The sequence below is a fragment of the Pelobates fuscus genome, chromosome 6, assembly GCF_036172605.1.
Source record: "Pelobates fuscus isolate aPelFus1 chromosome 6, aPelFus1.pri, whole genome shotgun sequence".
Classification (NCBI taxonomy): Eukaryota; Metazoa; Chordata; class Amphibia; order Anura; family Pelobatidae; genus Pelobates; species Pelobates fuscus.
In genome coordinates, this window is record NC_086322.1 from 261,526,526 (window position 1) to 261,539,720 (window position 13,195).

Consider the following 13,195-nt stretch of genomic DNA (forward strand, 5'->3'; position numbering starts at 1 on the left):
CTACTCTCATTCATTGCAGGTGGACACTTTGCAAAGGGCCATAGGGAGGACTTAAGGCAGCACGAGGGTGGGACTATGCCACCGTTGGCTATTTGTTCCCAGCATGCTATGCGTGCTGATGATGGAACTTTACAGTCCACAGAATTCACAAACTATGTTTCGAGCTGCTAATGAAGCTGGCAGAGGTGGAACCACAGCAAATTTAGATATCTCTAAAAAGACTCCAAGAACAATCACCACTTTAAAGTAGTGAAAGTTTCATGGTGCTTGAAGTAACACTTAATAAGAACAACAACAAAAAAACAGTCTGATCCAAGCGATCGTAATTCAACTAAAAAAGTTCAGCAGGTTCAGTAGGTTTCATGGTAATCTAGGAAGCATAGTCTGAACATGGTTTACTATGACTCACTACTAGCCTACAAGGTGTCAGACAAACCAATTAGCCTGCTTTTACGGCTTACCCTAGCTTTGTAGATGGTTTTCTTGGACCTGGCACCCATCCACCTTAGCTTAATGACTACACCCAACAATTACACATGAATAAAAGAAATAAAGGAAACTTACTGGAAATATTATTGATAAGCAGCATCATAGATAACAGGAACAAATATTACTGAGAAGATTAATAGTCATTTCTCTTCCAATATTGTTACTTCCAACATGCCATGGTTTTTTTTTTATGGTTTCTGAAATGCAGTGTTATTTATAAATATGTAGAGAAATTACAATACGCACCATGATCAGTGTCAAAATGCTTGCCATTCTTGTGATTTGCCATTTGTGGCCAGAGTGCACTCATTTCGAGAGAACAGATGCTGAACACTTTTCTTGCTAGTACACCGTTTTTGACATGTGACAAATTTCTGCTTTGTTTTCTCTTCAATGTTCAAATGCTTAGTTTTCCTATTGGCCAGGTGTGTATCCTCATACTCTAAGCACCATGCCCACTTCAATATTATATTGATATATTTAATGTTACTGCCGTAGATGTTACTCCATCTCTGTCAGCGTCATTAACCAGACTGGAATGAGAGTTCTGTCAATGTCAATTCTGTGTATATTCCATGCACAGACACTCACTCATTGTCTGGAAGTGCAAAGTTGACAATCTCAGCCAATGAATGACCTGCAGGATTAGTATCCAGCTTCTGCAGGTTTGTACAAGCTGGTGGCAACCATGCCGGCACATCATGAGGCTTTGCTTCCAGTGGGACACAAGAAAGAGGCAAAGTGTTGCAAAATGGCTTATCTATTCGCCAAGTGGAACTGGCAGGAGTACTCCTACTACAATGAGCTGTGAAGGTTAGGATGCTTTGGGTTGGGTTACCCATTAAGTCCCTCAAAACATCTGCAGCTGTGTTCTCCATGGCCTTTGCAAACTTTATTAGCTTTATATATTTGCCATCACACTTTGTTGCATGATAGATGTTCATTTTTAACATTAACCTATAAGATGCGTCATATCCTATTACAAAGTTCAGTATTCTGATATGAAATCAATCTTTGTGTAATCAGTTCCTTTTTAGTCTGATCGGAATTCCATTCTTTCCCTGCCCAACTTGCTTTTTTGCATGAGATATTTGCTTGTGTGTGTGTGTGTTTGTATGTGTATATGTGTATCTGTGTGTCTCTATGTGTATCAGTGCTTGTATCTTTATGAGTGTCATTCTGTGTATCGGTGTGCCTGTGTATTTGAATCTGTGTATGCAGCCCTCACCTATAAACAGCAAGTGGAGGCTACTAATTGGAAGGGACAGAGTGAGGGACAACAGCCCTCACCCATAAACAGCAAGTGGGAGGGACCTACTTAATGTCCCCACAAATAGGCAGCTGTATGGGGTTAGTGATTTTATTACAAATTCGGGGGACCTAGTTGTGACAAACGCCCTGCAGTCTGGTCATTTGCCACGAGCTCCTAAAGGAGCCTGCTAGCCAGCTTCCTGCCACAGGATTATGGGCCATACAAAATATCCTGCAAACTACTCTGTTCATGTGATTTAGGATTATGTTGTTCAGGAACCGAACAACCGCATGAACCGGAGACCACCCGGGAGCTTGTTAAGCCTAATTGACACCTTGTTACTAGTTCCACCGCTGTGTTCTAATTGTTTGTCTGGGTGGCCGCATGAACGACCACGAGGTGGCGGCCATCTTGTTGCCGCGAAGCAGGCAGTAGTGTTTGGGTATCAATCTCCTGGAACTAAAATCGGACACGGAAACTTCCGAACATTGCTGTACTTCCATCATCGCATGCATTCGGTTCTATACGACTTAGAAGGACACTTTTCAGTGGAAATGTTCCCACGAACAAGGTGAACAAGCTCCAGGGTAGAACTATGGATTCTGTTTGGTAGTTTGTTCATTTTTAAACTACCGGATTTGACTGACCCTTAGCACTGATTTCATGGACGGGTTTTGGGCATAGGATCATGTGCACAGTCGGTCAAAATTATGATTTCCAGGGAAATTTCGAACCCCTTGAACCGATCTGGGTGGTTTTTGGATATGTTGGTAGCCCAGATCTGGGCTATCAGGGGATGTAACTTTTGTGGGGGTTTTATGTGTTTTAAAGATATATATTTTTTTTTTTTAATATTGTATGTTTTTCTGTGCCTGGAGATAATTGAGTTAGTTTAGTTCCTGACTAAATTCTCCCTCATGCACAGAGGAGGAGTTTGTAACTTGTAACTAGTCCCCTCTCAGTTCCAGGAGAGGGATTATCCTGTGTGTGGGAGTGTCAGGGGTATGCTTAACTGTGTCTGAAATTGTATAAAAGCAAGCCATTTGGCCAGATTAAAAGATTCCAGCTTGTACTCTCAGAACTACTGGTCATCTGGTTACTGGGAGGGGACAGGGCTAATCACTACTCCAGCTTGTTCCAGTGAGGATTCAACAGGTAAAGTCCTTGTAAGGACTAGAGCTCCCAGGACTGAGTGTCGTCCAGTGCCTGGGGGTGGATAGAGCGAGTTCCCCATTCGGCTTCAGGAGGGAGTGGTTCCAGGGCCCCAGTCAAGCCCTGTCAAGTCAAGCGACTGTGAGCAGAGGTGCTGCGGTTTGTCCCCTGTTCCAGCTAGGAAGCGGTCCTTGGTGGAGGTACCCAGCCAGGGGTACAGGGAGCTCCATTACACTAGTGGCCCCGCCCATATTCTTGAGAAGTGGGTGCAGGGGTTGTGGCCATGCCAGTATTTGAGGAGGTGGATAATGGCATTTTCATGTATAATTATTTAGAGACCCTAATTATAATTAACCGTGCTAGCAGGAGGACACTAGGTCTTCCCCCTTTTACTATTATAATTAGGGCCTCCACCCACTGCCAATGGGTGTGGGGACATTAGGATGTCACCCCCATTTATTTTATTAACACAGAAAAGAGGTTTGTGAGAGATACACACAAAAGGTGAGTTGTGAGAGAGACACACAAAAAGGGTGGTTGTGGCAGACAGTGAGACATACACATAAGGCGAATTGTGGAACCATGAGACACACAAAAGTGGGTTGTGGGGGGGCGGGGCCTGACCGCAGAGCTGAGAGGACGTGAGCCTCATCAGCTCCTGCAGCAAGCGACAAATAAAGCTGTTTATCACAGTCAAACCAGCGATCAATCATGTCAGAAAAGCCTCCAAACGTGGGGAGATACCGAGAAGAATAATATGATACCAATCAAGCTACCAGACAAGCAAAATCCACTCGGCAAAGGCCACATGGCAGGCGCGTCTTCCCGACGCCACACAAAGCTGACTCAGCATACAGGGGTCTACGTTCCCCCCCCCCCCCCCCGGACCGGTGGGGGTTATCCCGGTTCACCTTCACGCAGGGAGCACTCACCTCCGAGATGCTCAAGGGTGCAATTCGAACCGGGAGCCACGAGGCCGGGTCAAGATGGCAGCCGCGGAACGACAGAGGGCAAACGACTGGGCAGAGGCCTTCATGGCCTTCATGGCCGTCTGCAGGCGGTTCTGGAGGCGGCTGGAGAACAACTGCCAGACCCCAGTGCTGACACTGACTAATATGAAAGCCGGGACTACGGAATCCTCTCCCGCCCCGCTGGGACACCTGGCTGCCCTCTCTCCTCCGCAGAAGCAGGGGTCACCCAAGATGGTGAAAATACAGAGTCCCGACTCACCCTCTGGAACGCCACGAGCACCCCCTATAAGAGACGTCACCGGCAGGCAAAACAGAGGAGAGCCCCGAGCTGCAAGGCACAGATCATCACCGCTGCTGAAGCGCCGACCCCCTGCAGCAGCTCTGAGGGCACACCCGTGTCTACCACACCGAAATGCTGGGAATCAGCAGAGACCTCTGCGACCGGACGGAGCAAGAAACAGAAGGCACAACAAGGGGCGAAATACATCCACTATCCTTCGATCGTGTGGACTTGGCCCTGCAGGCCCAGGGGAGTGAGGTATGCAAACACCAGCCCCACTCCCCCAACGCCCTGGCAAGCTACATTGGCCCAAACAAGGGTTACAACACCTAAGACTCTCACGTTGCCGGGTCGCTGACCCCCCCCATTCACGGGCATCGGCTGAATGGACTCATGACAAAGTATATAAACTCCCACAGCAGCTACATACCCCTGGGAGATGCTCAGTTTATATACCGAAAGCCTCCTTGGCCATTTCTAACATTAGCCAGAACTGTTTTTTGTCTATCGCTCTATTTGCATAGCCTCACGTTTCCCATTATAATCATAACAATTAAGCATGCCCTCCATAGATACCCTCAGCTGCATGGCGATCTGCAGGGAACATAACTAGCCTAGACACCAAGGATATAATACTCCCTAAATACCTGCTGATCGCCATACCCGGCAGTGTCAATGTAAAGCCTGACATCTAAAAAGGCCCAGCCAGTGCCATTAAAGGTCCGGCAAACTGAGCACCCCTAATTATTAACTACTCCCAAACGAGTATTACCTTTCCTGTAATCTATCATATATCAGTTAAGCAATTCCTATGTGTGTTACCCAATTAAGCCACAAACGCCTACACTACGAGATTGTTGATGCTATGAGTTTTCTTTCTAACTGCTTTAATATAGTTGGTATCATTCTGGTGACACCCATGGGTGATGTGCCTTTAATCAAAAGACCTACACATTCCCAGTGCGTTAGAGCATCCAGATAACCTAACTACAGCTACTACTAGCACTGTGTCGCAGCCTGATATGTCTAATATGTTACTCCTGCTATAATTTAAAAATGTGCTATGTTTCTGATGCTACACTACTGTTACTACATGTTTCCTTTATGTTTGCACCAGCTGTCGTGGCAGTGCAGAACTGCTTGTTAACTCGATGCACAAATAAAATAAAGAATAAAAAAAATAAGAGGGTTGTGGGAAAGACATACACAGAAGGGGAGAGAGAGAATAGAGCAGAATTTGCCAATTACCTTATAAAACAGTAACCTTATCCACACAAATAAATGTATACATAAAAAAAAACACTTGTACTTAACACTGACAATTAGTTACACGCTGCCACTGCAGACACATACGTTCCCATGCTCACACTTATACTGCACACACAGAAACACTGCCACATTTACATTCTGCACAGCACATACACAAGCACAGTACAAAAATGCACTCACATACACTTTGGCACACAGATAGCATATGCCAAAACAGAAACAAAGTCACTTAAAGAGACAATGAACAATAAACTGTCTATGTGAGTGGCTATATATGTGAATGACTATGATAAAATGTCAGTCTGGAAGGGTGTGGCCATGTCCTCCAGTCTGCATGGGTTAAAGAACACGGGCATGTGCTCTCCAGTCTTTGTGTATGTACATAGAGTCCTACCCACACACTCCCATACAGACAATGAACAATAAACTGTCTATGTGAGTGGCTATATATGTGAATGACTATGACAAAATGTCATTCTGGAAGGGTGTGGCCATGTCCTCCAGTCTGCATGGGTTAAAGAACACGGGCATGTGCTCTCCAGTCTTTGTGTATGTACATAGAGTCCTACCCACACACTCCCATACACATAACTCCCAAACAATTTGTAGGGATAAATCAGGGGTGGGCAGGGTCATAATGGAGCAGGTATCACTAGCAATGCCCAGCAAATATGACTATGGACCAGGAAGCACTGCTGGATAGCTCTCTGCACGGTTCTACTGCCTGCTTCACAGGGAAAGAGCATCTAATAATGTGTGACCGATGTGATCCCTGGTCTGATCCCCTTTTGTTACGGTTGCCTCCAGGCTAGCTGAAAGTTGGACCATAGAAATGCTCCTAGCGCTCACCAAAGGACCATCAACACCGTAGACACCATAAGTACTCCAGACTCCACGAACCACCGCTGCTGGGCTGGGATCTCGCCGTCTGCTATCCACCCTGGACCTATGACCAGGCTCCAGGTTCCAGTGGGAGAACCTCTTCCTTCTGTAGAGCGAAGCAGGATCAGGAACAAGAGCTCTTACAAGAGCTCAGTAGCTAAGGGAGTATGAAGAGCATAGCAATCCCTGTAGTGATTATAGCTGTCCCCTCCAAACACGAGTCAAAGCTGCGAGTTGAGGGTCAAGTAGAACTGTTTAATAAGTACCAAAGGACTTTCTTTTATGCAGGTTTTTCCACAAGGTTACCACCCATATGGTCTTGTGGAACAGCCAATCAAACACATTACAATACAATCAGACACTCCCAGTCAAGGCACACAAACCCTCCCCTCTGCCTGTGATATAATTACTGTATACAATGGGTTAACTTAATTTTCACAGGAAGGAAAATATGCAGTTTTATAGAATATCTATAACTTCCAAACTATACATGCAATTCCCATAAAGCTACATATTCTGAATACAAACATACTCAAAAATCATACAATTCCCTCCAGTGGTTTAAAAGTTAGGTGGAAGTCCTATTTGACTATTTTACACAGAAAAATAACGAAGTCCCATTTGGATTCATGAACGGGGCGCCGTTCGTGCAAATAGTCCAATATAACAGTGCGTTCGAATCGTCAAACGTACTTCGATTTTAGCCAAAGTGTCGATGTGGAGGAGGAGGTAAGGGTCAGCGGTATTCGTGCCGTTGTGTAGCCAATTTTAGTTCTATGAATTTGACGTCACACCGCTGACCGCGTTCGACAAAATAAAGATGGCCACCGCCATGTGTTCGACTGTACAAACGGCGGCCACCCAGCGGTCGGCAATTAACCTGCGGTTAACCAGCAGCCTGGGAGGTAAATAGGCTGCACACTTCCACTTGTGTGTGGTCCGCCTGTTCGGTAATTGGTTCGGTAAGCCCCATTTACCGAACCATATAGGAAAATGACATGAACCAAACATTTTTACAGTCTGGGGACACAGTCTTAAAGGGGCATTGTCGCAAAAAGTCTCAATATGCCCATATACAGTTTTTAAAGGGCCATACAGCACAGGGCCATAATAATGAGGAAGGAGGCTGGTAATCTCCACGTGAAAAAACAGTGACAAAAGGCAGTTTGTCACACCTTTTTTAACTACAACATATGGAGAGAAAAAAAAATACACATAGAGATTTACTCAAAATGCCCTTGCATCAACCCTGGTATCAAATATGAAAAAAACTGCATTGAACTGTATAATTCAAGTAAAATAAATATTGCAAAAAAGGGATAAAAAGTAATAAACCGAGAACAAGTGTCAAGTATTTTTTTATCACTGCATGCTTTTTATTACAGTAACTAAGTTGCTTTGTTTATCCTTTCTTGCCACCACAAATCTCTTCCAAATCACTAAGATACTTCTGTATATTAGCTGTTGCGTCATTAATTTGTTGTACTCTCGTTTTCTTTTTGGGTGGGATTTTCAAAGGTTTTCGAAGAATGTACTCTGGTGCATCTTCCAACCGTGCCTCTGGTGGTCTCCTTGTTAAGTCACTGTAGAGCATGTCTAAATAACTAATGTGTTTCTGCATACTGTCAGTTATCGCTACCATCTTCCTCGAATTCACGCCACTTAGTGGGTCTGTTATTGGAATTGCATATTTTTTAAAAGATGGTGCCTTTAGTGGACACTGCAATACCATTTTCTTATTTATGTAAGCCATCTCTGTACTACCTTCAAGAAACGTCTTCTCATATTAAGTGGTTGAACTGTGCTCTTATATAGGCTACTACTGATGACAGCACAGAGTCACATTTCTGATTGGTGGAAAGCTCAGCCAATGAATTGGTTGCTACATGCAGGATGTAAAGGAGTTTTTCCATACACACATTGAACTTGAGAGAGAGGGTGAGACAATTTCCTTTACTGTATAAGGTATTGCTAGTGATGTCACAGAGAGTTGTTTTTGATTGGTGGAAATAATGGAAGCCCTCTTTACCATATAAATACACACATACAGGGTTATTTACAAAAGTCTAATTCCAGAGTAGTTGAACTGAATGCATAGCAGAGTGTGATGTGCAATTCACTTTAAATTCTCACATTTGTGAATAACTTTGATACACTCACTTATTGATCCACATACACAAACACTCAATATCTGACAGACACACACTCACTAATCCCCACACACAGTTACTGATTTACACGCACTGACAAACACTGACACATAACTGATGAAGCTCTTTCATAACTAAACTGGCTGTCGCTGGAATGTACCCTTCATCTTTCCAGCCTTGTGTTTAAGAGCTTTTCTGGGAAGCTCCCTCCCTACCTGAGCATAATGCTCTCCTCGGCTGTTCCCACCTCTTACAACCTCCGATCCAGTACCAACACTTTATTTAGTTTACCTCAATACAAAAAGAAAGCAGCTTGATCCTCCTTTTCCTACAGAGCGCCGCAATTATGGGACGACCTCCTGCACAATTTAAAATCTTTCCCAGGCCTAAAATCCTTTAAGAGATCACTCTCTACACATTTCAGTATATGTTTCTTACCTGTTCTATGTTAAATGTTGTACATATTGTTTATTAATATTGTTTTTGTATTTTAATGCCCCCTATTGTAACGATGCAATGTTTTGTGAACCCAGGACATCCTTGAATCCGAGAGAAATCTCAATGTTTCCTTCCTGGTAAAATATTTATAAATAAATAAAATAAATAAATATCTTATTAGAGAGCTACAACACATGCAGCACTTCAGCAAAACAAACAGGAACTGTCCACCTCTAGTTCACCTCATTTAGTGTCAACAATCTGTGATGTCATAAGTACTTTTCCAGTAACTGCCAACTTCCTCAATGCCGGGCATTTTAACAATGGATTAAGGGCCCTAAAATTTTCCTGGTCATTTGACAAAGGTGAGCAATATTATTGGCACATACTGTGGCAGACAGTGTGGCCTACATACTTGAAGCCGTATGAGCAAGTTAGCAAATATTCAACCTCCACTCTTTATAGTTGAAAAATTGCTTAATTTTAAACTGCTCTTGGCCAAGAGAATCTTTTAGAGTCTTGCATCATATACTTTCAAGCCACCCACATACAGCAGCTTACTGATTTTGTTGGTACATTTAGGGTGCAGAGGGAGATTGCTGCACATTACAGTTCTCTCTTGAGTGCTCTATAGAGTGCTGCATTAACATAGGGGCTGATGGGGCTGCAGCTCCGGGCCTATTATTTAATGCACATTATTTATGTGCTCTAGGCCCATTGATTTAAATTAAAATTAAAATTGTACTACTCTTTACATGCCCTTGCTTAAGGATGGAAACTTAAGAGGGATGTAGGGGAACATAACTTGTGTAGCCTAGATGACAATGAAATTAGTTATGGTAAAGCTGACTTTGCGCACTATGCAAAGGCTCTTGCTGCTTCAGTCTCTCTAACACTGTGGCATGTTTCCTTTCTTCTACACTCACTTCTTACACTTTTTCTCTGTCCCAGAGTATATAACAGGAACTTCTGCCTGCTAGTAAGAAGGTTAGGAGAGGAGTGGACCAGCGAGTACTGGGGAATAGTCCTTAAAAAGTGTAGAGCTAGCGCATCATTAACCGCATTTATGCCAAGCTCAGGGTGCTGTCTGCACAGTATTCCCTTGTTTGGTCGTCCTGCATGATTGGCAGGCAGCCTGATGTGCATTCACACCAGGCTGACCATCTAATTCTTTGTGAAGACACGCCCTCGGTTTGGGCATGTTTGTCCGTTTGGGCGGTTCTGGTTACATGATTCACATCAGTGGCCCACCTATTTACCTCACCCACCAAAATCGTGCTTCACCAGACACTGCTGTTAGGGGCTATGGATTTACTTGAAAGATGAAAGCGAGAGATTAGCATTAGTTATGTGTTTTCTTATAGCTATATCTTGTGAGTTTCCTTCCAGCACAACCTCCACCAGATATTTGACACTTGGGAGGTACAACTGTTTTAGAGTTTTCTGTGGATAAGATTCTGCAATTAAATCCATCATAATTGTCACCACCAGGCCCAATGGGCTCTTAATCCAGCCCTGGCTCTCTATGTCATGTCCTGCCTATCAATGGCTTACACATAAAACCTGGCAACTGACATGTAGCTTCAGAGCTTGGGAGAAAGTGCTCTCGGACACAATCCCACTCTGCCATGCTGTATGGCTGCAGCTAGATAGGCATCTAAAAAGGCAAATGGAAGCATGTCAAGACACAAAAGGGGGTGGGGGCAGTGGCGTACACACAATCCATGGGGACCCGGTGCGAAACCGTCCCCCTCCCCACCCCTCTCCCTTTCCCTCCCCCGATCCGTGGGCCCCCCGACACATACTTAGACACAAACAAGACAGACAACCCCACCGACAGACACATACATACACACATACATACAGACACACGCATACAGACACAGACACATACATACACACAAACACACACATATACAGAGACACATACACACACACACACACAGAGACACACACACAGAGACACACACATACACACATACAGAGACACAGACACACACACACAGAGACACACAGATACATACAGAGACACAGACAGGCACACACAAAACAGAGTCACACACACATACAGAGACACACACATACAGACACACACACACACACACAAACATGTTTCCTACCTTTTGTAACTTTCCCTGGGGTCCAGTGGGGGCTCAGCCTGATGGGAGTCAGAGTTCCCACTCTGACTCCCTCCTCCTTCCTGCTTCCTCCCACGCAGGCTCTGATAGCTGGGAGGAGTGACCAGGGCAGTCACTTCCTCCCAGCAATGATGATCTCCTCACAGGGGGCCCTGTCGCGCTGTTAAAGCACCCAGAACTGACCGGGCCCCCTGACAATCCATATCCATCGGGTGGCCCCGACAGCATGGGCCACCTGATGAACCCTTCAACATGCGGCCCCGGCGGTTTACTGCGCAAGCCGGGGCTGCAAAACGTGGCAGCTGGTACCCGGTCGCGGGGGGCCGCGGGGCGGCTGGGCCCCCTGGAGGGACAGGCCAGGTTGCAGCTGTGACCGCGGTATGTACGCCGCTGGGTGGGGGAGTTGTGGGAGAGATACACCAATGGGGGAGTTTGAGAGAGAAAAAAAGGGTAAGTTGGTGGAAAACACACACACACAGAAGGAGTGTTCACTGTATTCACTGTTTAACTGTCTCTGCAGAATTTCTTGATTCACAATTTCACAGCTTCAACTTGGTAGTTAATTACTGGGATCCAGTGACCAGGATCTCCAGTGACCACAACCTTAGAGCGGAAATCACTTACATTAGTTTATCTTTACAAGTATTCCTTTGCTTTGTGAAATGTTAGCATTAAAGCTATTTATTCTGTTTTCAATCTTTTTTTTTATCTTTATGAGGATTTTAAGAAGTATCAACTGCAACCAAATAAGTAGGCTAAAGCTAGGTGATGCACTTTATTCTGTAAATGTGATCTCTGATGTGATCACTGCTTTTCAAATAGCTGCCAACATCCTCAATGCCGAAGATTCTAAAGAAAGATTCAAAAGATGGTTTATAGAAAAATAAAATTCTTGTCACCACTTACAATGCTTAAAGGAACACTATAGGGTCAGGAGCACAAACATGTATTCCTGACTCTATAGTGTTAAAACCACCATCTAGCCCCCCTGGCCCCAACTTGCCCCTCCAAATATAGCAAAATCTTACCTTTACTTCAGTCTGCTGCTGCTGGCTCTGACCCTGATCTGCCTGCTTGGCTGACATCATCAGAAGTAATTCTCTTAGTCAATCACAATGCTTTCACATAGGATAGCATTGGACTTGCTCAGATGGTCAAGGAGGCAGATCAGGGTCAGAGCCAAACATAGCCCTATCAGCATTTCCTCATAGAGATGTATTTAATCAATTTATCTCTGTATGAGGAGAGTTCAGTGTCTCCAGGCAGAGAGTGGTGACCCTGAATAGCTGTGCTGCACACTGAATAATTCGTAAGTGTATATTATTAAAATTAAATCCAAAAAAGAACAATCATATTAAGCTAGTCAAGAAAACAATTCTATAATAGTGAAATGTTAAAACCTTGAAATGTATATCAATCTTGGGAAATGTGTAAGTGTAAGTATATCCATATGGACCCCAACCTCACACTAATTAGAATATAACAATATCTAATTGCAGATCTCAGGAGACAGCATATAAACTCTTGTTCTGTTGTTATTGCACCTCTGGTACCTCCAAATACTTAATCTCTCACATAAAGGGGTTGGCTGGCATTGTGCACAGGGAGTGAGGACCTTGATTTACCTATGATGGATTGTACACTGATTCAAGCATACTGGCGGGGGATAAATTCGATACTGAGGAAGTTTTCAGTCTCCTCACCTCCCTTTCAGCCGACCCCTATGTTGCTGCATCACACTACAACCCCAGGTAGGCATAAGAAATCCATCACAATCCAAATACTAAATGTTGGTAAACAGATTGTCCCTCACTTTTGGAAGCAGTCTGTTAGCGCGCCGCTACGAGTATGGTTTGCTCAATTGGAAGAGCTATGTTCAATAGAAGAGATATATTTTGGGACCATGGATAAGATGAATGTATACTCAGCAATTAGGCCCCATTGGTTATTCACTACTGCTAAAGAAGATTTACAGATAACGCTAGTTTGAGGTCTATTGGGATATCATTCTGATAAGGCTACCAGTCAGAGTCCTGGACCATCATTCCCCCTCCCCACCTTCTTCCCTTTTTTTGTTTTGTTATTGTTCTTTATCTACCACTGTATACTAAGCTATCAAATGTATTGCTTTTTTTGTTTTGTTTTTTTGAAAGACCAGCTGAATCCCACATGTG

General features: G+C 44.1%; 1 protein-coding gene across 1 annotated transcript in view; it reads left to right on the forward strand.

Annotated features, from left to right (window-relative positions):
* USH1G (USH1 protein network component sans) overlaps positions 1-13,195 on the forward strand; it is a 784,266-nt gene that overhangs the window by 679,137 nt on the left and 91,934 nt on the right. The window lies entirely within an intron of this gene.